The sequence below is a fragment of the Hylobates moloch genome, unplaced genomic scaffold, assembly GCF_009828535.3.
Source record: "Hylobates moloch isolate HMO894 unplaced genomic scaffold, HMol_V3 SCAFFOLD_9, whole genome shotgun sequence".
In the NCBI taxonomy this organism is placed as follows: domain Eukaryota; kingdom Metazoa; phylum Chordata; class Mammalia; order Primates; family Hylobatidae; genus Hylobates; species Hylobates moloch.
The window spans coordinates 110347960-110369048 of NW_026652284.1; the positions used below are offsets into that span (position 1 = coordinate 110347960).

General features: G+C 48.4%; 1 protein-coding gene and 1 non-coding gene across 5 annotated transcripts in view; both read right to left on the bottom strand.

Annotated features, from left to right (window-relative positions):
* CYRIB (CYFIP related Rac1 interactor B) overlaps positions 1 to 21089 on the bottom strand; it is a 175407-nt gene that overhangs the window by 153161 nt on the left and 1157 nt on the right. The window lies entirely within an intron of this gene.
* Positions 9892 to 9953, bottom strand: LOC116813983 (U7 small nuclear RNA). Its single transcript, XR_004371092.1, has one exon. It is a non-coding gene; the product is annotated as a U7 small nuclear RNA (small nuclear RNA).

The following is a 21089-nucleotide window of genomic DNA, read 5'->3' on the forward strand; positions in this document are numbered from 1 at the left end:
CCACCTCAGCTTCCATACTGGCAGAAGAGGCTCTGCCTCCCTCCAAGACTTACATACTGAGGGTTCCCCCAACCAGGAAGGTGGGTGGAATGCTGAGCACCCCAAAATATAAAAACTACCCATGAGACCTACCAACCCACCAAGCTGCAGAATTAAGTAAAGGTAGATCCCTGAGTGCCATCACACTCAGGCTCCCAGGGTGGCGGAAGTGAGGGAGAGGCCTCTGCATGTCTACACAGCCCCAGAGCCAAGTGTGAACAAAGGAAGTGTTTCTTCATCTCTCACCACAGAGAACAAGTGTGAAGCAGAATTTCAAGCATCTGCTATTGCAAAACATCTAAACTAGTAGCAAAAGGTCATTTCCAGAAACATCCCTCTTCCCCTACCCTAGAAGCCATTCAGCATCAGCTACATTGTGAATAACATTATCTGAAGCTTGTTCATTCATTCAGCAAACTGTCCTAAGACCCAGATGAGCCTGGCCTCATGCTGGGCACTGGAGTTACAAAGATGAATGAGTTGCCACCCCTGACCACAAGCTCAGTAAGCTGGAGGAGAGGACAATAGAGAAGGCTTCACTGGGGATGGCAACTGTCACAGAGGGTTAGAGGTTAGTGATGTGAATATGCATTCCAGATGTTTTTTAGCATTTGCTGGGCATCACACATTTCTAAACACACACACATACACACACACACACTTCCTCCCAGTCAGTTACCTCCTTAGTCAGCCACCAGCCCTAGGACCGTGGTCCAGAGGACTAGGCCTGGATATGCAAACCTAGGTCCTTTTAGGAAGGGCTGCGGGCTACCGGGTAGGCTAAAGATGTCAACATGGTAGATGGCAATCTGCTTCCCTGGATGGAAGACAAGACACAGAGGCTGACCCCAACATGCCAGTTGGCTGTGCTCTTGGCCAGACCTTAGCTCTTGGTCAGCAGCTGGTCCTCAGGAAACTGGGAGATGAACCCTGTTTTAGGTGCCCCTGCTCTACCCTCCACAATCATAATACCAGCGCTTACCATTTGCACTGCACACTCCAGTTTATAAGACACTTTTACAGGCATCCACTCCTTCATTCATTCATTGAACACCAAGGCACTTTGCTTAGAGCTAAGAATCTAAAGAGTAATTAAACACAGCCGCTAGCCGATTGGTTGCCACTTCCTATGGGAAGCCCTCCTTAACCTCTCAGGCTGGGATCAATGTCCCCCAACCCCCACCTCACACCCCACAGGCCACGGCAGCCCAGACTTCCCTATATCACAAGCTCCCTGTATCAGCACTGGGTCTCTTTCTATCTAAACTTCCTGGTTTAGATGCAAAAGGGACTCATCTACCCCATCCACCACTGCATCCTCTGAGCCTAGTACAGTGCCTGGCACACAGTGAAGCAGAACGGATGTCCTGAGGAAGTGCCAGTGGGAAGACCCAGGAGGACTGAGGGGCCGTGGGGAAACAGAAGCCAAGTGGGAAAGGGCAGGGGAGACTCAAGGTAAGACTCTGGCTTTATCATTCCCTCCTCATTTGTGGATTAGGACATTTATCTCAGAGAGCTTGGGGGACTTGCCCACAATATTACTGCTAGTAAACTAGCTGGGTCTCTACACTCACTGTCTTCAGACCAATTTCCTAACCAACTCTCTACATCTCAGACAGCTTTGAGCCCTCCCTCCCCCACAAGCCCGCAGAATTCCATCTCTCTTCCTGTGACCAACTTACTGTTTGGGATCTAATGTATTCTGTACCCTCCTTCCGGGGTATTTTTTTCAGATACCCTGAAGATAGAAGCCTGGGATTAAAAGAAAGAAGAGGATTCCTAACGATGGAATGGCAGATACTCACTTATTCATTAAACAAATATTTACTGAACACCTAGAGTATGTTCTATTCTAAGTGCAGAGATACCAGTGTGAACACAGCAAAAATCACTGCCCTCTAAGATACCATCATGAAATGGTGTTATGAAAAGCCGGTATGCCTTTGTGAAGGAAGGAAGGAAGGAAGGATGGAAGGCAGGAAGAAACAAAGTAGGGAGGGAGGGAGGGAGGGAGGGAAGGAAGGAAGGAAGAAAGGAAGGAAGGAAGGAAGGGGGAGGGAGGGAAGGAGGCAGAGGGAACACCAAGTGATCTATTCAAGATGTCACTTAAGCTGACCCAGGGAACATGGTCTATTGGGGGCGAGGAGACACCACACAATCCTTCACCCCAAGACCACTCTATTATCTACTGCAGGATACCCTGTCCTCATTCACTGTCCTTTCAATATCCACAGAAGAGTAACAGACAGAATGAGCCTCCTTTTTTGGCCATTGCTGGCTTCCTAATTAAAGTCAAGGATTTGTGTTTATTCAGGGTCTATAAACACAGACCCAAAAAAGTGTTTAAGAGAAAGCAGATGAAATGTGGGTAAGGACTAGCTAATAAAATCACAGGAAAATGCTGTGCATTTTCAGTCATGACTGTGATTAAACAAAACTCACAGGAGGATGCTCTGAGGGCCAAGGCACATAAATGTGTGCAGGGCCTGAGCTTCCAGGGGAAAATGTAAACCATAACTTCCTGCAGAATTAATTGGTCCCTGGTGGGAGATACGTGCTAAGTTCCTCTGGACAGAGCCAGAGAATCACGATGCAGCTAATGTGGGTTCCCCCCCCCTCCTGCCACTAGGTTGTCACATAGCCTGTCAAGACTGCATTTAAAAATCCTGTGGATTTGCAGGTTCCTTGGGGACAGCCTTTGGAGGAAGAAACTGTGCTCAAATTACAAGAGGCACCTAAAGAAGCTCAGAAACAGGCCAGGCGCAGTGGCTCACGCCTGTAATCACAGCACTTTGGAAGGGTGAGGAGGGCGGATCATGAGGTCAAAAGATCGAGACCATCCTGGCCAACATGGTGAAACCCTGTTTCTAATAAAAGTACAAAAATTAGCTGGGCGTGATAGTGCACGCCTGTAGTCCCAGCTACTCAGGGGGCTGAGGCAAGAGAATCATCTGAACTCGGGAGGCAGAGGTTGCAGTGAGCTGAGATCGCTCCACTGCACTCCAGCCTGGTGACAGAGCGAGACTCCGTCTCAAAAAAAACACCGCAGAAACGGAGGCTGCCCCTTCCAGAGCACTGTCAGCTCGTCTCAGGACCTCAGTGTCCACATCTGGCCACTGCACCAGATACTGGCTAAGGTCCCTCCCAATAACAGCTTCTCACACACTAGGTCCTTCCAAGTAGGTACCCGGGTACAGAGGAGGACCCTGTTATGAAATATATGGCGGTCTGGTCTGAATTTGAACATGAGTGGCAAAGATGTTGAGGAACCCTGAGGATTCCACAAGGAAGTGGATGACTTTGCAGAGATCAAAGAGAGCAAAGGAGGGATAATAGCCAGGGCCAGCCTTAATGAAACCCTAATGAACAAGTTTCCACAATTAAGGACAAAAATGGGACAGGAACCAGTGGGGCCCAGAAAACAATCAATGCCTTTGATTAAGCACTGCTGACAAAATTTCCCATTGGTGCTTTAATCTGGCTCCCCGGGGGGTTGTTGGCTTTGCAATGTCTTAAGGAAACTCATCTCTTTTTTTTTTTTTTTTTTTAGATGAATTCTTGCTCTGTCGTCCAGGGTGGAGTGCAGTGGCATGATCTCAGCTCACTGCAACCTCTGCCTCCCAGCTTCAAGTAATTCTCGTGCCTCAGCCTCCCAAGTATCTGGGATTACAGGCATGTGCCACCCCACCTGGCTAATTTCTGGATTTTTAGTAGAGACGGGGTTTCGCCATGTTGGCCAAGGTGGTCTCGAACTCCTGACCTCAAGTGAAATATATAAACCCCTTTCTGACTTTTTTCTTCTCCTTCTTCTTTTTTTGAAAATTCAAGACATGGTGCTTGATCAATGCTAAGTAGAACAGAGAGCCAGGAAGCTCATCTTTAATTCAGCGCCGACAATCCTCAGCTCAGCTCAAACTTGGCAAAACGCTTTCTTCCCTCACATCTATTCATAGCCGTCTGTTCCTAGAGTTAACGCTCAATTATTCACCCTAACAGAGGAATTGTCCCATGCTCTGAGAATAACGTGGTGGGGGGGGGTGGGAGGTGGGAGGCAGGAGGGGCAGAGGAGCAGGGACAGACTAGAAGAGACCCCAGCTGCTGCCGAGTAGGCAGCCACACTCCTCTGAGAGAGCAGCAAGGTGACAGCACCCTCCAGGTATGGCCAGTGGGGAGGAGCCAACCTTAGTCACCAGGGCCCGCAGCACACCAGGGCCTGCAACAAACATGCTGAACTGCATCCACCAGGCCCGTCTCAGGATCCCTGTCCACAGGGAAGGGAAGGGAGGCTCAGACAAGTGACACGACCCACCAGCAACACAGAGTGAGCAAATGGCAGGGCTAGTGACACGACGCAGAGGCGAGGCCCATGTGTGCCACGCATCCAAGGAGCAGATGCAATTGACACCCTCAGGTGATGAAAACCTTGGAGCTGCCACAGGCCCCAACTCCTCCCAGAACTAAACCTTTTACCAGAATTGCTTCCTGCCTGGTGGGCACCCCCAACGACTGGCTAAGTTGGATGGAATCTCCCACAAGGTTTTGTGCTTTTGTATTTTTAATATGCTGGAGACAGAGTCTCACTCTGTTGCCCAGGATGGAGTGCAGTGGCACGAACACGGCTCCCTGAAGCCTCGACCTCCCGGCTCATGCAATCCTCCCACTTCAGCCTCCCGAATAGCTGGGACTACTGGTGAGTGCTACCACGCCCAGATAACATTTTTATTTTTTTGTAGAGATGGGGGCTTCCTGATGTTGCCCAGGCTGCTCTGGAACTCTTGGGCTCAAGCGATCCTCCCGCCTCTGCCTCCCAAAGTGTTGGGATTACAGGCATCAGCCACTGCACCCAGCCTCCCATAAGGTTTTGTTGAGGATTAAATGAGATGAGGTACACCCAGCAGAAACCTCTACTGTTACCGTGTCCCCCTTGTGTTTTAGTCCTTCATTTTCTTCCTCTGACCCTCGAAACTGTAAGGACAAGGAGCCTGCATGACTCAGCATGACTCAGCTTGGTGGGCCCAGGGCCCAGCTCAGCAAGTAGCTGGGTTCCTTCTTCACTCCTTCAGCCACAGCACCTGACTTATACTTATCACTTCCTTTCCCAGGTGCTGAGGAGCAGAGAGTCCAGATGTGAGGACAAGAGAAAGGTGGGGTAAGGGATAGAGATGGGGAAGACAATGAGCAAACCTAGGGTTTTTTCTGGACATTCAATAAATGCCTATTTGAGATGCTAAGACATGTCCCCCTTTTGCATCTAATCACAGAAATACTTACATACACACATCAAAATGATAAATCCTGGGCATGAAATGAATATTTTTAAAGATGCCAATTTAGGCCAGGCGCAGTGGTTCACGTCTGTAATCCCAGCACTTTGGGAGGCTGAGGCGGGCAGATCACTTGAGGCCAGGAGTTCGAGACTAGCCTGGCCAACACAGTGAAACGCCATCTCTACTAAAAATACAAAAATTAGCCAGCTGTGGTGGCTCAAGCCTATAGGCCCAGCTACTCAGAGGCTGAGGTACTAGGATCACTTAAACCCAAGAGGTTGAGGTTGCCGTGAGCCAAGATTGTGCCACTGCACTCTAGCATCAGTGACAGAGCAAGACTCTGTCTCAAAATAAAATAATAAATAAATAAAGATGTCAATTTAAATTATCAGCCAGGCACAGTGGAGAGAACCTGTAGTCCCAGCCCTTTGGGAGGCCAAGGTGGGAGGATCCCTGGAGCTCAGGAGTTAGAGGCTGTAGTGAGCCATGATTGCACCTGGACAACAGAGCAAGACTCTGTTTCTAAAAGGAAAAAAAAATCTAATAATAAAAAATTGTCCTCCCAAAAAAATGATTTTCCACCCAGAGTAGAAAATTAACTCATATACTCATTCATCAAACATATGTTTGGTACCTACCTACCAGGTACTTTCCATATTTGGTGCCTCCCTTTAAAAAATGGCTGAGGAGCATTGAATCCGAACCCTTCCAAAACACACGCAAAGATGACAAGTGGGCTGCATCACACACCATAAGAGTCTGTCTGGAAATTTGCAATCCCATAAACGGTTATAGCTCAGCCAGCCGCTGGGGTGCCTTCGTCTGTCTGCTCCGTATGGGCTTCTCAGAGGCAGATGCATCCTTTTCTTCGGCCCCTGCCTCCCACCACAGAGCACAGGAAGAGGGTTCTGAAAAGTGGTCCCTCTCCCCAAGAGAAGTTGGGCGCACCCTCTGCACCCTTGCTCCCTGGACGACCAGGAGGCAGGAGCAGAGAGATTGGTCAGGTGCTTGGAGCCATTAAGGTCGCTCACCTTCCATTGAGAACACACTGAACACAGCTCCCACCACCTGAACCAAAGTTCATTTCGCTTTGGAAATTACATAAAGTCCCCAAACAGAAAACACTTGGCAACTGTTCATCAGTGGCTCTCATTCATCTTACCTTTCCTTGAAAATAATTTTTTTTTTTTTTTTTTTTTTTTTTTTTTTTGAGACTGAGTCTCACTCTGTCACCCAGGCTGGGGTGCAATGGCGCAATCTTGGCTCACTGCAACCTCCGCCTCCTGGGTTCAAGCAATTATCCTGCCTCAGCCTCACGAGTGGCTGGGACTACACGTGCGCCACTACGCCTGGCTAGTTTTTGTATTGTTAGTAGAGGTGGGGTTTCACCATGTTGGCCAGGCTGGTCTCAAACTCCTGACCTCAAGTGATCTGCCCGCCTCGACCTCCAAAAGTGTTGGGATTACAGGCGCAAGCCACCACACCCGGCCCTGAAAATAATTTCTAAAGGACCTGAAGATGGGTACTGGTATGGGGATGTCTCTAGATTCCTTAATCCCATCAGCGGTTCGCCTGGAAGGAATGGTGAGATTCTAGAAAAATCTTGTGACCTTCCTCTGACCCCAGGTTTCCTCATTTATAAAATGGCAACAATGATGTCTTCTGCATAGACCTAGGAGATGGTCTGTGGTGGCTGTTATATTCAAGAATTGCTAGCTGCCTTTTCTTTAATCAGGCCTGTCCGTATTTCACCTCAGGGATGCCTGGGCCTAAGTTTTATTAATTGAACTGTTTTTGTGGTACATCTTTTATGAAGGGTCATCTAAACTTTGGTTTTCTCTGTTTTCCTGAAAGCAGCAGTATTCTAGGTTTCTTAGAGAAGAAAAGAGGCCAAGCTCAGTGGCTCACATCTGTAATTCCAGCACTTTGGGAAGCCAAGGCAGGAGGACTGTTTCAGCCCAGAAGTTCTAGACTAGCCTGGGTAACACAAGGAGACCCCATCTCTACAAATAATTAAAAAATTAATCAGATGTAGTGGGATGCACCTGTGGTCCCAGCTGCTCAGGAGGCTGAGGCAGGAGGACCACCTGAGCCAGGGAGGTCGAGGCTGCAGTGAGCTGTGATCACACCACAGCACTCCAACCTGGGCAACAGAAGAGAAGAAAAGGAGAATCTTAGTGAAGAGGAAAAAAGAAGGGGAGAAGGGAAGGTTTTCTTACAATAAAAGTAACATAATCACATTACAAAAAAATGTGCAAACGAAAGAAAGGGAAAGAATATCTCCATATTCCTATCTCCCTAACACAACCTCTGACACCATTTTGGTCTATTTCCTCAAAGTCTTGTTTCCTATAGATGACAGATGGTTTTCTAAGTCTCCTCGCTGCCTCCATGGCCCTGACTTTGAGGGGTTGTGTAATATTCCACCATGTGGCTAAAGCATGACTGATTTAAGTATGTGGTTACTGTCAGACACTTAGATTATTTCCAATTTATTCTGTTACTGTAAAAAGCTGAGCTAGCCAGGTGCGGTGGCCCACGCCTGTAATCCCAACACTTTGGGAAACCAAGTGGGGAGGGTGGCTTGAGCTCGAATTTAAGACCAGTGTGGGCAACACAGCAAGACTTCATCTCTACTAAATATAAAAAAATGAGCCAGGTGTGGTGGCAGGCACCTGTGGTCCAAGCTTCTGCCTCTAGAGATGGCACTTGCCAATCCATGTGAGTATCTGTAGTTACTCCAGAGGATTCTGAAGTAGCCTATGGAATCAAATTAGAGAACCAATGCTGTTCCCAATTGAACTGAAAACTGAGGTACTCGGGAGGCTGAGGTGGGAGGATTACTTGAACCCTGGAGGTCAAGGCTGTGTCATGATCGTGCCACTACACTCCAGCCTAGTTGACACAGTGAGACCCTGTCTTAACAACAACAACATAAAGCTGAGCTAAAAATCTTTATGCAACATTTTGTCCATATTTTTTACTGTTTTTCTTAGGAAAGATTCCCAAAGTGGGTTCCCTGGGTCAAAGGTTATGAAGATGTTCATGGCTCTTGACATCAATTGCAATAGTTGCCCAGAAGGGTTACTCAAAGACCTGGTTGGCCACCACCAAAATGGTGTCAGAGGTTGTGTTAGGGAGATAAGGGTTCACTGGGGTGATACCTTTCACAGGCATCACAGGGCAGGGTCAGGGACACCTGTTGGGTTTTCTCTGGAGTGAGTTCTTAGGGAACATTCTGGTCTCTGCACATAGCTGCACAATCTCAGGTCCTTTTCAGCTCTGCCCTGCTGAATGAGAGCTCCATAATGCATTCGAGAATAAGCTCCAAGGTGGAATCAAATGCTCCCTCCTCACCCAGCAGCTATTTGGGGATGATCAGGGAAAACGAAAGATCAGGTTGCTCTTCTTTTGGTTTTAGGTGTCCAAGGTGTTGGGACAATGATGAGTTTATCTAGAGAGAAGCATTTTCCAACCACACTGATCATGGGGGACAGTGGGGGACGTTCAAAGGTCATACCTCGTTTATTCCTCATTTATTCTGAGACAGGTCCTCTCAGGCAGGGCCTCAAGGACTATGGGATCAAATCCAAAGGCCCAGGAGGCCGAAGCCCTTTCAGATCAACTCCTGGATGGGGCCTTCAACTGCAGATTTAAGACATGCAGGAACAATGACAAAGTCAGAAGGGGCCTAAATCTAGGGGCTGCGGTAACCAAAGAGACTCTGCTTTATTTATATATCTATTTATTTATTTTGGCCTCACCAGGTCAAGAAAGGCTGTCTCCTTCTGTCCACTCTGTCTCTCACAGCAGACAACTAGACATCCAGAAACTCTCTCCAAGGTTATCACACTCAAGCATGAGAGACCCTGGGATAATCACACATACACAGGTAACACCCCCACTGGGTATCAAGACAACGTCGCACATTCCAAAGATGCCCTCAGTGCATCAAACATACAATGGGATTCCACTGTACCCTCATTTTATTTTTTATTTTTTGTTTAGAGACAGGGGTCTCCCTGTGTTGCCCAGGTTGGTCTCAAACTCCTGGGCTCAATCAGTCCTCCCACCTGAGCCTCTTGAGTAGCTGGGACGGCAGGCGTGTGCCACCCAGCCACACCCTCATTTCACTGAGCCGAATTCAGCTATACTCAAAGGGCCAAATGCTTTTCTTTTTCCATTTTAAAAACCTTAAATAATATAAAAGTGTATTTTGCCTATTGTATTTATTTGTATTTGTTTCTATGGGCTTTTTGTTTTTGTTTTTTAGTGTGGGAAAACTAGAAAGCCTGCTGGACAAATTTTTTTTTTTTTTTTTTTTTTTTGAGACGGAGTCTCACTCTGTCGCCCAGGCTGGAGTGCAGTGGTGCGATCTCGGCTCACTGCAAGCTCCGCCTCCTGGGTTCACGCCATTCTCCTGCCTCAACCTCCCGCCTAGCTGGGACTACAGGCGCCCTCCATCACGCCTGGCTAATTTTTTTGTATTTTTAGTAGAGACGAGGTTTCACCATGTTAGCCAGGATGGTCTACGATCTCCTGACCTCGTGATCCGCCCACCTAAGCCTCCCAAAGTGCTGGGATTACAGGCGTGAGCCACCGCGCCCGGCCGCCTGCTGGACAAATTCTAAAAGAGCTATAGCACTCTGTTTCCTATTTTTTGCATATTGTGCATTGTACTTTATTGTATATTGTCTACTGCAGTTTCTTTTGTGCATTGACTCACTGATGTTCCTGTACGGCATCACACACACAAAACCAGCACATGGAAAACTAACCTTCAGGAGCAACTTGGGAGATTGTCAGGAATTTTTTTTTTTGAGATGGAGTCTTGCTTTGTTGCCCAGGCTGGAGGGCAGTGGCACAATCTCGGCTCACTGCAACCTCTGCCTCCCCAGTTCAAGCATTTCTCCTGCCTCAGCCTCCCGAGTATCTGGGATTACAGGCAGGTGCCACCACACCCGGCTAATTTTTGTATTTTTAGTAGAGACAAGGCTTCACCATGTTGGTCAGGCTGTTCTCAAATTCCTGACCTCGTGATCCGCCTGCCTCAGCCTCCCAAAGTGCTGGGATTACAGGCATGAGCCACCGTGGCTGGCCAGGAATTTTTTATTTTTTATTTTTTGCCTACTGTGCTGACTTCTGAACTTCACAGAATTTTTTATTTTTTATTTTTTTGCCTACTGTGCTGACTTCTGAACTTCACCATGAAGATGTGACTCTGTTGAACAGAGTTTCTTCCCCTTTGGTGCTTTTAGGTCTCGGGGGCATGTGTCTGTCTGTTAGGAACTAGCAGAAAATCAGCCCAGCTCGGATCAGAACAGGAAACCAGGACCCAGGCTGGTGGGTGCCAGGGCAGGGCCTGTGGCTTCCCAACCCGCCTCCCAGGGACAGGCTATCTGGTCAAGAGAACTTGCCCTCCTCACTGCTGGGTCCCTTAGTGGGCTTTCAGGTGCCTGGCCTGGTCCCTCCTTCTTTAAATGAAGAGTGGCCTAGATGATTGTCACACTCCTGTGTGACACTGGACAACACACATCACCTCTCTGGGCTTCCATTGCCTCTGAACAGTCTTCCACCTTCAACTGGAATCAGAGCCCCAAAAGCGAGATTCCAACAAGAGGTTAATTGTGTGAGATACTGACCTCCTCAGCATCTAGGGTGATGGGGTCCCCGGGTGGGTCACCTCTAGCTGGGAGATGCTTCCTCTTTCACAGCTCCATCTGTGCCTTAAAAATTAAAAGCTGGGAACCTGTAATTCCAGCACTTTGGGAGGCCGAAGCAGGAGGATCACTTGAGCTCAAGAGTTCAAGACCAACCTGGGTAACATAGTGAGACCTCATCTCTTAAAAAAAAAAAAAAAAAAAAATGTAAAGGCTGGAAAAGATGGGACTAGGTGATCTCCACTGTCCTTTCCATCTCACACCAGCCACCCCACGCCCAACACACTCAGAATAGATGACAATGGGCAGATTACCCTTAATAGGTATTTCTCTAACCCAGTGACAGGGACCTCTGCATCAGAATCACTTAGAATGCTCATTAAAAATATGACTCCAGGCTGGGCGCAGTAGCTCACGCCTGTAATCCCAGCACTTTGGGAGGCCAAGGCAGGCAGATCACTTGAGGTCAAGAGTTTGAGACTCACCTGGCCAACATGGTAAAATCCCGTCTCTATTAAAAATACAAAAATTAGCCGGGCATGGTGGTCCACACTTGTGATTCCAGCTACTTGGGAGGCTGAGGTATGAGAATCACTTGAACCCAGGAAGCGGAGGTTGCAGTGAGCCAAGATCACGCCACTGTACTCCAGCTTGGGTGACAAAGCGACACTCTGTCTCAAAAGAAAAAAAGAAAAACAAGAATCTGGCTTGCCGGGTACAGTGGTGTGCACCTATAGTCCCATCTAACTGGGAGGCTGAAGTGGGAGGATCCCTTGAACCCAGGAGAGTGAGTCCAGCTTGAGCAACGTAGCAAGACTCTCATCTCAAAAAATAAAATAAAATAAAATATTTATTTATTTATTTATTTATTTATTTGGGAGGCCGAGGCAGGTGGATCACCTGAGGTCAGGAGTTCAAGATCAGACTGGCCAACATGGTAAAACCCCGTCTCTATTAAAAACACAAATTAGATATATATACATCTGGACCCTCCCATCCAGGAAGCGTAAGCACACCCAAGGTATGAGCAGACTAAAGAAATCCTGCAGAAGAGGGAACACGTGCATAGAGTATGCTGGCAAGGTCACGTATAGAAAATGGGTGGGGGAACTTGAAAGCAGAGGTATAAATCCTATGTGCACCTTATTTGCTCAAGTCTACACGGACCAGTATCCAAACATTGAAATTTTCCTTTCAAATTCAATCCCCCAGAGTGTAAGGTCTCAAGACCTTTCTTTCCCCCAAATCTTTTCTTGTGGGGATGCATGTATACAGACAATGCAAAGCGCTACAAATCGCAACACCAAATGCATCAAGAGGTCGATTATTAGTATGAGTCAGTTTCACACTAACTTTACCAAAAACCTCACTGCTCATATTAGCTCAAGTAATCTACTTACAACCGCAATTATAAATTCTGAGCTTCCTCGGCTGACGAGTTTGCAGTAGGTGGTTCTTGGCCCTGAGGGCTGCTGAGATGCCCGTCGTTATGAGATGCCCACTGAGAAAACCACCGCCCTCTCCCAGCAGGGTCCAGCAGGAGCAGTGTCTGCTCTCGGCTACACAACTCCATTCATAGACTTTTCCAGTTACATTTGAGGTTCACCCAAAGGAGGGGGTAAAAACAGGAGGTGGGCACTGAAGCTGGCCTGGTATGTTTGAATTCCAGCTCTGCTTTTTATTAGCCTCCAGGTTTTCTCAGTTTCCTCATCTGTAAAATGGGAATAATATTACCTGCCTCACAGAGTTACCATGAAAGTAAGAAATAAAATATTCAAAGTATATGACACGGCCGGGTGCAGTGGCTCACACCTGTAATCCCAGCACTTTGGGAGGCCGAGGCAGGTGGATCGCCTGAGGTCAGGAGTTTGAGACCAGCCTGCCCAACATGGTGAAACCCTGTTGCTACCAAAAATACAAAATTAGCTGGGCGTGGTGGCACATGCCTATAATCCTAGCTACTTGGGAGGCTAAGGCAGGAGAATTGCTTGAACCTGGGAGGCGGAGGTTGCGCTGAGCCGAGATTGCAGCATTGCACTCCAGCCTGGGCAACAAGAGCAAAACTCCATCTCCAAAAACAACAACAACAACAACAAAAAGTACAGGACACCTGCTCCATGCTCCATAAAACAAAGTTAATATTGCCATAAAGGAGACCAAAAAATCACAGAAACCCATGACATGATCCTAATGGGAGCCCTGTTAAGAGAGGCTTTCAGGCCAGGCATGGTGGCTCACGCCTGTAATCCCAGCACTTTAGGAGGCCAAGACGGCCAGATCATCTGAGGTCAGGTGTTCAAGATCGGCCTGTCCAAAATGGTGAAACCCCATCTCTAATAAAAGTACAAAAATTAGCCAGGTATGGTTGCGGGTGCCTGTAGTCACAGCTACTCGGGAGGCTGAGGCAGGAGAATTGCTTGAACCCGGGAGGTGGAGGTTGCAGTGAGCCAAGATCGTGCCACTGCACTCCAGCCTGGGTGACAGAGCAAGACTCTGTCTCTAAATAAATAAATAAATAGAGGGGCTTTCTGCCAGGTCCATAGCTGCCTGCACACATAGTCCAGAAATGTGACCTCACTCCCTAGCTCCTGCTCCACTCGCCACCATCAACCTGCTGGCCTGTCATTCATGGTTTCTGGTGACTCCCCCTGCCATCCCATTCCAAACCCCTCAGAAAAGCTTATCCAATTCCTGAGTGAGAAGAATGGGCCTAGAAGGGCTGAGTTTAAGTTAACCCAAAGAAATAAACCCAAACTCCTTCATTCTCCAAGCTGCTCAGGCCTCAGGGACGTGTGTGAGGTGGCTGTGGGGCGCACACTATCATTCCCCATGTGGATCCATCACAGGGCTTAGCACACAGGAGGTGCTCACTCAGTGACTGTTCTGTTGTTGAATGGCAGGATGAATCTCACTCCTCCCTCAAGACCTGACAACTTGAGAGTTATGAAGGCATGTTTAGGAATGACTGTAAAATACCACTTTTCAGAAAACACAGAAACCTCCATTTGATTCTTTCATTTGCAAGCCTGTTTGATCTGTCTACACACCGGTTGGTCTCTGGTGTCCCAGAAGCAGAGGGCAATACACAAAACCAGAGTTCAGGGGAGCAAAGCACACATTTTAGGAAGTTATTGCCCAAGTTTCACTTCCACGTCGTCTTCTGCATTCTACTTCAACTCTAGTTTTGAGCAAAGCTGGGGATGGTAAAGAAACTTCCCTTAGTCTACACGTTCCTCTCCCTGAGTCCCAGCACTGAGGCTCTGTAGACCAGGGCCTCAAATTACTGAGCACCCACTGATGCTAGACCCTATGTCAGGCATATTCAGACATCTTCTGACCTAAGAGCCACAACAAGCTGGAAAACAGACACTGAGATGCCAAGAGAGGTTATGCAATGTGCAAAAGACTTCACAGTCAGGGAGTCGGGTCTGAATCAAAGATCTCCTTGGCTCCAAGGTCCTTGCTTCTCAACCTGCCACTGTCCTTTTTCAAAGGTGCCAACCACTAACATGGCAAAGTGTTTCATTTTTCATAAAGCCACCTGAGGAGCTCAAAAGCATCTTTTTTTTTTTTTTTTTTTTGAGACAGAGTTTCCCTCTTGTCACTCAGGCTGGAGTGCAATGGCACAATTTTGGCTCATTGCAACCTCTGCCTCCCAGGTTCAAGCAATTCTCCTGCCTCAGCCTCCCGAGTAGCTGGGATTACAGGTGCCAGCCACCATGCCCAGCTATATTTGTATTTTTAGTAGAGACGGGGTTTCACCATGTTGGCCAGGCTGGTCTTGAACACCTGACCTCAGGTGATCCACCCACCTCGGCCTCCCAAAGTGCTGGGACTACAGGTGTGAGCCACTGCGCCCGGCCCAAAAGCATCTTGAAAAACTGTCCCCCTGCATTAAATTCAGATCTCATCTCTGCCAGAAGGATAGCCCTGGACAAATCATACAGCTCTCACCCACCTGTAACTATGTCCCATGGGAGAAGGACATGTATATAGAGGCTTTCTGCTAGACTGTGCTAGATGCTTTGATACACATTATCCCACTCAATCCTCCAAACATTCCAGGGAAGCAGGTGATAGTAGCCCAGCTTCATCAAAGACAATTCTGGTTCTGCAGTGGGATGTGATTTGCCCAAGGTCATGCGGTGCTGAGAAGCAGGGCCAGGGCTCCATCAGCCCTGCCATGCAATAGGCTTTGTTGAGTGAGCACTGGATGAAAATTCCAAAGAGCTTAAAGCAGCCAGACAGAGCCAGTGACAGGAGACTCTATCAGGCAGATGAGGAAAGAATGGAGCTTTTCTTCCTCCTACCACCCAAGGCTTTCCCATCCTTAACTCCTCTGCACAACGGGGCCCTCACTGTCCTTCTCCGACCTTCTTATCAAAGGATGCTGGTGCCAGGAGGGGGAAAAGACAGAAAGAGGATTAGTCTCTGGCATGGTTTATGTTGATTTCAAAGCTGTCGCTTTTCCCACGTTGGGCCTTCTTTTTCACTGTGGATTTAAGTGCCTGGTCCCCTGCTGAAGGAAGGTCAAGGGCAGAGGTACATTTTGAACTAGGGAAAGTCCTCAGCATCCTCCTGCTCTCACAGCCTTACTACTAAACACAGCAGTGGATGCAGATGGTGGCGCTGTGGAGCGATGAGCAAAAACCAGGCTCAGGAGCTAGAGGCCTAGGTTCCAGTCCTGACTGTGCCTCTTGGTCAAGACGCTTCCCCCCGGGGGGTCCCAGTTCCCTTGTGTGTTAAAATTAGAGAACTAGATGCTTAGGCCTGAAACTCTGAGTATGGGGTTTCTGCTCAGTCCTTACAGGCCACCATTAAGTGGAGGAGCTGTTCGGCTCACACTGCCTCTCCTCCCCCACTTCCTGAAGGCAGCCCCATCTCAATGGCTCACAGCATCTAGGCCCTCCTGGGCTTATTCAGCACCTGCTGGCAGACAGAGGCGGTCTCTCTCCCACCCCTTCCTGCTCCCACTGTCACCTGTCCTGAGGTCCATCCTAGCTAGGCCCTCATCACTTTGTCGTATGTGTTTTCGCATGCCTGCCTCCTCCACTAAGCTACCTTGGGAACCTCCAGGGTCATGTACAGATTCGCACCATCAGCATCAGCCTGGCTCCTGAATTAATGAAGGGGAGCGGGTCAGGTTGGATGATCTCCTGGCCCACTGCAGTCAAAGTATGGTCTACAATCCAGAGGCATCACATCATGTGCAAAAGCGTTCAAAATGCAGCATCTCGGCCTGCCCCAGCCCCTGCTCAGAAACTCCAAGGCAATCCCCACATGATGTGCAGCACACTCAAGTTTGGAAAGTTCTCTTCCAACTCCTCCCTCCCTTGCTTCTACCACCTAGAAGCCTCCGGAACTGTGAGCCTTAGCAGGTCTCACTAAAACATAGCCCGTCATTAACCAAAAGAGATCTGCCTTAGGAACCTTCTAGAAGCCCACCGACTCTCATAAGCAGAATCTGAAATGTGTGCTCCCCGGGGGGACTCCTGGCACACACTACTCACTGGCCCTCTCCGACCCTCAAGGAAGCCCAGGAAGCTTTCAAGAATGCTGAGGCGGCCAGGCGCAATGGCTCACGTCTGTAATCCCAGCACGTTGGGAGGCTGAGGCGGGTGGATCACCTGAGGTCAGGAGTTCGAGACCAGCCTGGCCAATATGAAGAAACCCTGTCTCTACTAAAAATACAAAAATTAGCCTGGTGTGGTGGTACACGCCTGTAATCCCAGCTACTCGGGAGGCTGGGGAAGAAGAATCGCTTGAACCCGGGAGGCAGAGGTTGCAGTGAGCCGAGATCATGCCATTGCACTCCAACCTGGGCAACAAAGCAAGTCTCCATCTCAAAAAATAAAAATTAGGCCGGGTGCGGTGGCTCACGCCTGTAATCCCAGCACTTTGGGAGGCCAAGGCAGGCGGATCACAAGGTCAGGAGATCGAGACCATCCCAGCAAACACGGTGAAATCCCATCTCTACTAAAAATACAACAACAACAACAACAAAAAAGAAATTAGCCGGGCGTGGTGGCAGGTGCCTGTAGTCCCACTACTCAGGAGGCTGAGGCAGAAGAATGGTGTGAACCCGGGAGGCGGAGCTTGCAGTGAGCCGTGATCGCACCACTGCACTCCAGCCTGAGCGACAGAGCGAGACTCCATCTCAAAAACAAAAATAAAAATAAAAATAATTAAAAAAAAAAAAAAGAACGCTGAGGCCTGGCAGAGTCAGACAGACTGGCTGCCCACTCACCCGCACGGATCCCATGTCCACGCGCAGAAAGCTCTCTTCCCTCATTTCTCTACTCTTGACATTTATTCAGCTTGTAAAGAAAAGGATCCTTTCCAAAACACGTCTTCATTTTTTTTAATAAACCCCGCAATTCCTTTAATGATTTCAGATTATCTTCAATATTTATAAAAATCACTCTCAGCAACACTTCTTTAAGCAAACCTCCTCATCAACTTCGATTATTTATATATTTATGAACACGATGTTCAAGGAGCAGATGGCAGCTAGTAAGTCCTCCAAAAGAAGGAAAAAAAATCAATGGGACAGAATGTAAGCTCCATGACTCGTCCATTTACTCTTCTCGACAAGCTCTGGTACAATTATCTTTCCATTCAGCGGAAGCACCACACAAAAGTCCACGATTGGTTTAAAATAGCACACTTGGACTTCATAAAGCTTGGAGGCTCCAAGTTTAATCTAGGAATGACCTGCCAGCCAAGGGCTGTATTCCCAAAGGAAACTGAAGCTCTGTCAGGGGAGGGCAAGACGATGGATGTGGGGACAGATGATGGGACCAGGGGAGGGACAGAAAGAGCACCAGGGGCCAAGGGAAGAAACAGACATTGCTGAGCATCTACTAGGTGCCATGCTCTCTGCTGGGCACTTTCCATACAACCTCTGGGTTGATCTTCACAGCAACACTTCCAGGTGGCAACTGTTAGTCCTCATTTGAAAGATGAAGAGAAAGACAAAGGGAAAGGAAGTATCTTGGCCAAGGGCACAGAGCTAGTGAGTGGCAGAGCCAGGATGTGAACCCAGGCTGTAGGGCCCCAAAACCTTCACTGCCTCTAGAACGAGAAAAGGAGGAGAGGAAAAAAAAATATTGCTCTTAACCTCATGCATCCTAGGCTAACAAAGTTGCCTTTCTTTCAGCCTGGTGAGGCCAATCACCCGTTTTAAGACTATCAAAGATTTAATTGCCAAAGCTCTACTGAAGCAAAAGGACTTGATCCATTTGAGAGCCCAGAGAAGGATGAAAAACAAGATCACAAGGTGTCTGTCTTCAACAGGTCTTTATCAAGTATCCCCTTTAGGGAAGAGAAAAAAAAATCAATCCTTCACTCCTCCCACCCGAATTTCTTTCTTTTAAGAAGCTCCAATTCAAGCTAAAACAGAGAGCTGAATCTGGCCTTTGAGATGCCTATACACCTACTGAGGAAACAGTGATTATTACTGTTGTTGATGATGATAACAATAATCATGGATGGTGATCACTATTATACGGGGTGTGCAATGGGAACGGGGCCTTCGCTAAGGGCTTCGCTTACGCTACTGCCAGGAGCAACACATCCCCATAACATATGCGCCCATTTTACAGATGAGAACACTGAGGCTCCAAGAAGGGCACAAACTTGGTTCCATGCATACAAGCAGTGAGAAAGAAAACCAAGGCATGAATTTGGATCTTACTCTCTTACTCAGGAGCCCTGGGAGACCAACGGGGATTCTTTTGCCTGTTTAGAGATGAGGAAAAGAGGGTGCCGAGAGTGTAGTGACCTCTAGAAGGCTGCACAGCCAAGAGATCGTGAAGGTGTATCTGATAAAATTCATACTTAAAATCTGAACTTTCAGCTATACAACACTTCCTTTACAGTACTCAGTGGTGGACGATTTCGCTGAAGACAGCCAAGTCCCAGACCGCCAAAGCCACACGAATCGTGGTCTCTTCAATTAACGAGATGGCAGTAACGCTGAGCACGGGTGAGGCCACAACCTCCTGGCACCCACGTCCCTCGGGCATCCTTCCTGTGCTTCCTGTGCATGGGTCTCTGGATCCTGATCTAAGAGCTGTCAGGGACCAGGATTCCACATAGGGAGGAACCACGGGACAACCATTTCAAGGTCAACTACAGGCTAGTGCGCTGACCTTGAGATGGAAAAAGAATGTACATCCTCAAAGAGCAAAGGGGAACCCATCATTCTTCTGCTCATTCTGTCAAAAGATACGTACTGCTTCCTGCATGTGCCAGGCAGCAGGTCAGGTGCCAGAGGAAGCACAACGACCACTCGGTGTCTGCAAGAAGAAACGTGAGCTCTGCAGGCCAAAAACTTAGGCGAGGACCCTCAATCTGCCCCTTCCTGACTGAAGGTCTTGAGCCAAGTCCTGCAATCTCTCTAAGTCTCAGGAAAATGAGAACCCTAGCTCTCCTTTACAGGTAACCCTGGCCACTCCACAGTTCAGTCATTAAAAATGAATCTGGGCCGGGCACAGTGGCTCACACCTGTAATCCCAGCACTCTGGGAGGCTAACGCAGGGAGGATCCCTGGAGCCTAGGAGTTTGGGCAACATAGGGAGACCCCGTCTCTATAAAACATTAAAAAATTATAGGCCGGGCGCAGTGGCTCACGCCTATAATCCCAGCACTTTGGGAGGTCGAGGCAGGTGGATCACAGGTCAGGAGATCGAGACCATCCTGGCTAACGCGGTGAAACCCCGTCTCTACTAAAAAATACAAAAAATTAGCCGGGCGTAGTGGCGGGCGCCTGTAGTCCCAGCTACTCCGGAGGCTGAGGCAGGAGAATGGCGTGAACCCGGGAGGCGGAGCTTGCAGTGAGCAGAGATCGCGCCACTGCACTCCAGCCTGGGTGACAGAGCGAGACTCCGTCTCAAAAAATAATAATAATAATTAAAAAATTAGTTGGGCATGGTGGTGCACACCTGTGGTCCCAGCTACTTGGGAGGCTAAGGTAGGAGGATGGCTTGAGCCTGAGAGGTCAAGGCTGTAGTAAGACATGATCACGCCACTGCACTACTTCAACCTCAGCAATACCATGAGACCCTGTCAAAACACAAACAAAATGAATCTGCACATGCTCAAACTGCAGCATGTTGCTGCACAGAAGGGTCTGCGTTGTCTCTTAAAAATAATAGTAGCACTTACGGGGGTCGGGAGTTGGGGGACCCACATAGCTAAGGATCCTAAGAGAGGCATGCAGAAGACTTTAGGAGCTGAGAAAGGAGAAGGGGTGGCTGTCAGAGAGAGCAAAATTACTTGAAAATCTCCCGAAGTGAAGGGAAGAAACATATATCGGCCTTTATCTGAAAACCATTTCCAAGTCTCCCCGTGCTGGAACCCACTTCAGCCTCCTGCATCACACATTGTGCCCTTCTCCGTGCTGTGAGCCCAGCAAGGATCTAGAGTGCAAATTCCAATGTGCCTCCCCAGGAAGAAAACTCAGGCCAGCTGACCACTTCTGCATGCCGACCAAGGTAGAAAAGCCACCTCTTCCGGGCTTCCCCTACATTACAGGAACCCCAGGCCTGGGAAACCATCCCAGCCATCAGCCCTGGCTCAGTCTTGGCTGCTGGCCTCAGCCAGTCACCTGGCAGTGGCAATCAAAATGATGCCTTCTTTTTATTTTTCCCCCAGTGTAATCTTCCAAGAATGGGAGCGTCTCACAGTCAGAGTTTAAGCCCTTTTTCACAAGGGAGTCAGTATTTTCACAAGATGGTCTTCCTCAGAGAGGGGAGGAGTCCATCCAACCCAGATAGCAAAATTGCTTCCTGGGGATCGTGGATGGATGTTACAGGGCAAGGAAGCCAAAATATGGAAGCACACCGACTCACCTCTCAAAATTCACCACCCACCCGTTCATCTTACAATTATCTATGGGGTGCTTCCCACGTGCTCCCAGGCACCCTTTCTAGGTGCTGGGGATGCAGAAATTCAAGGTGACTGGCAATGACACTTTCTATCACTGCGCCCCCTCCAGGCCAGGAAATCTACACTTGTTTTCTCAAGGCCCCACTCGCAGCAGCCCATTTCACAGACGGGACCCTAAGATTCAGAGAGGGTAAGCGACTTGCCCAAGGTCACACAGCTAGTAATTGGCAGG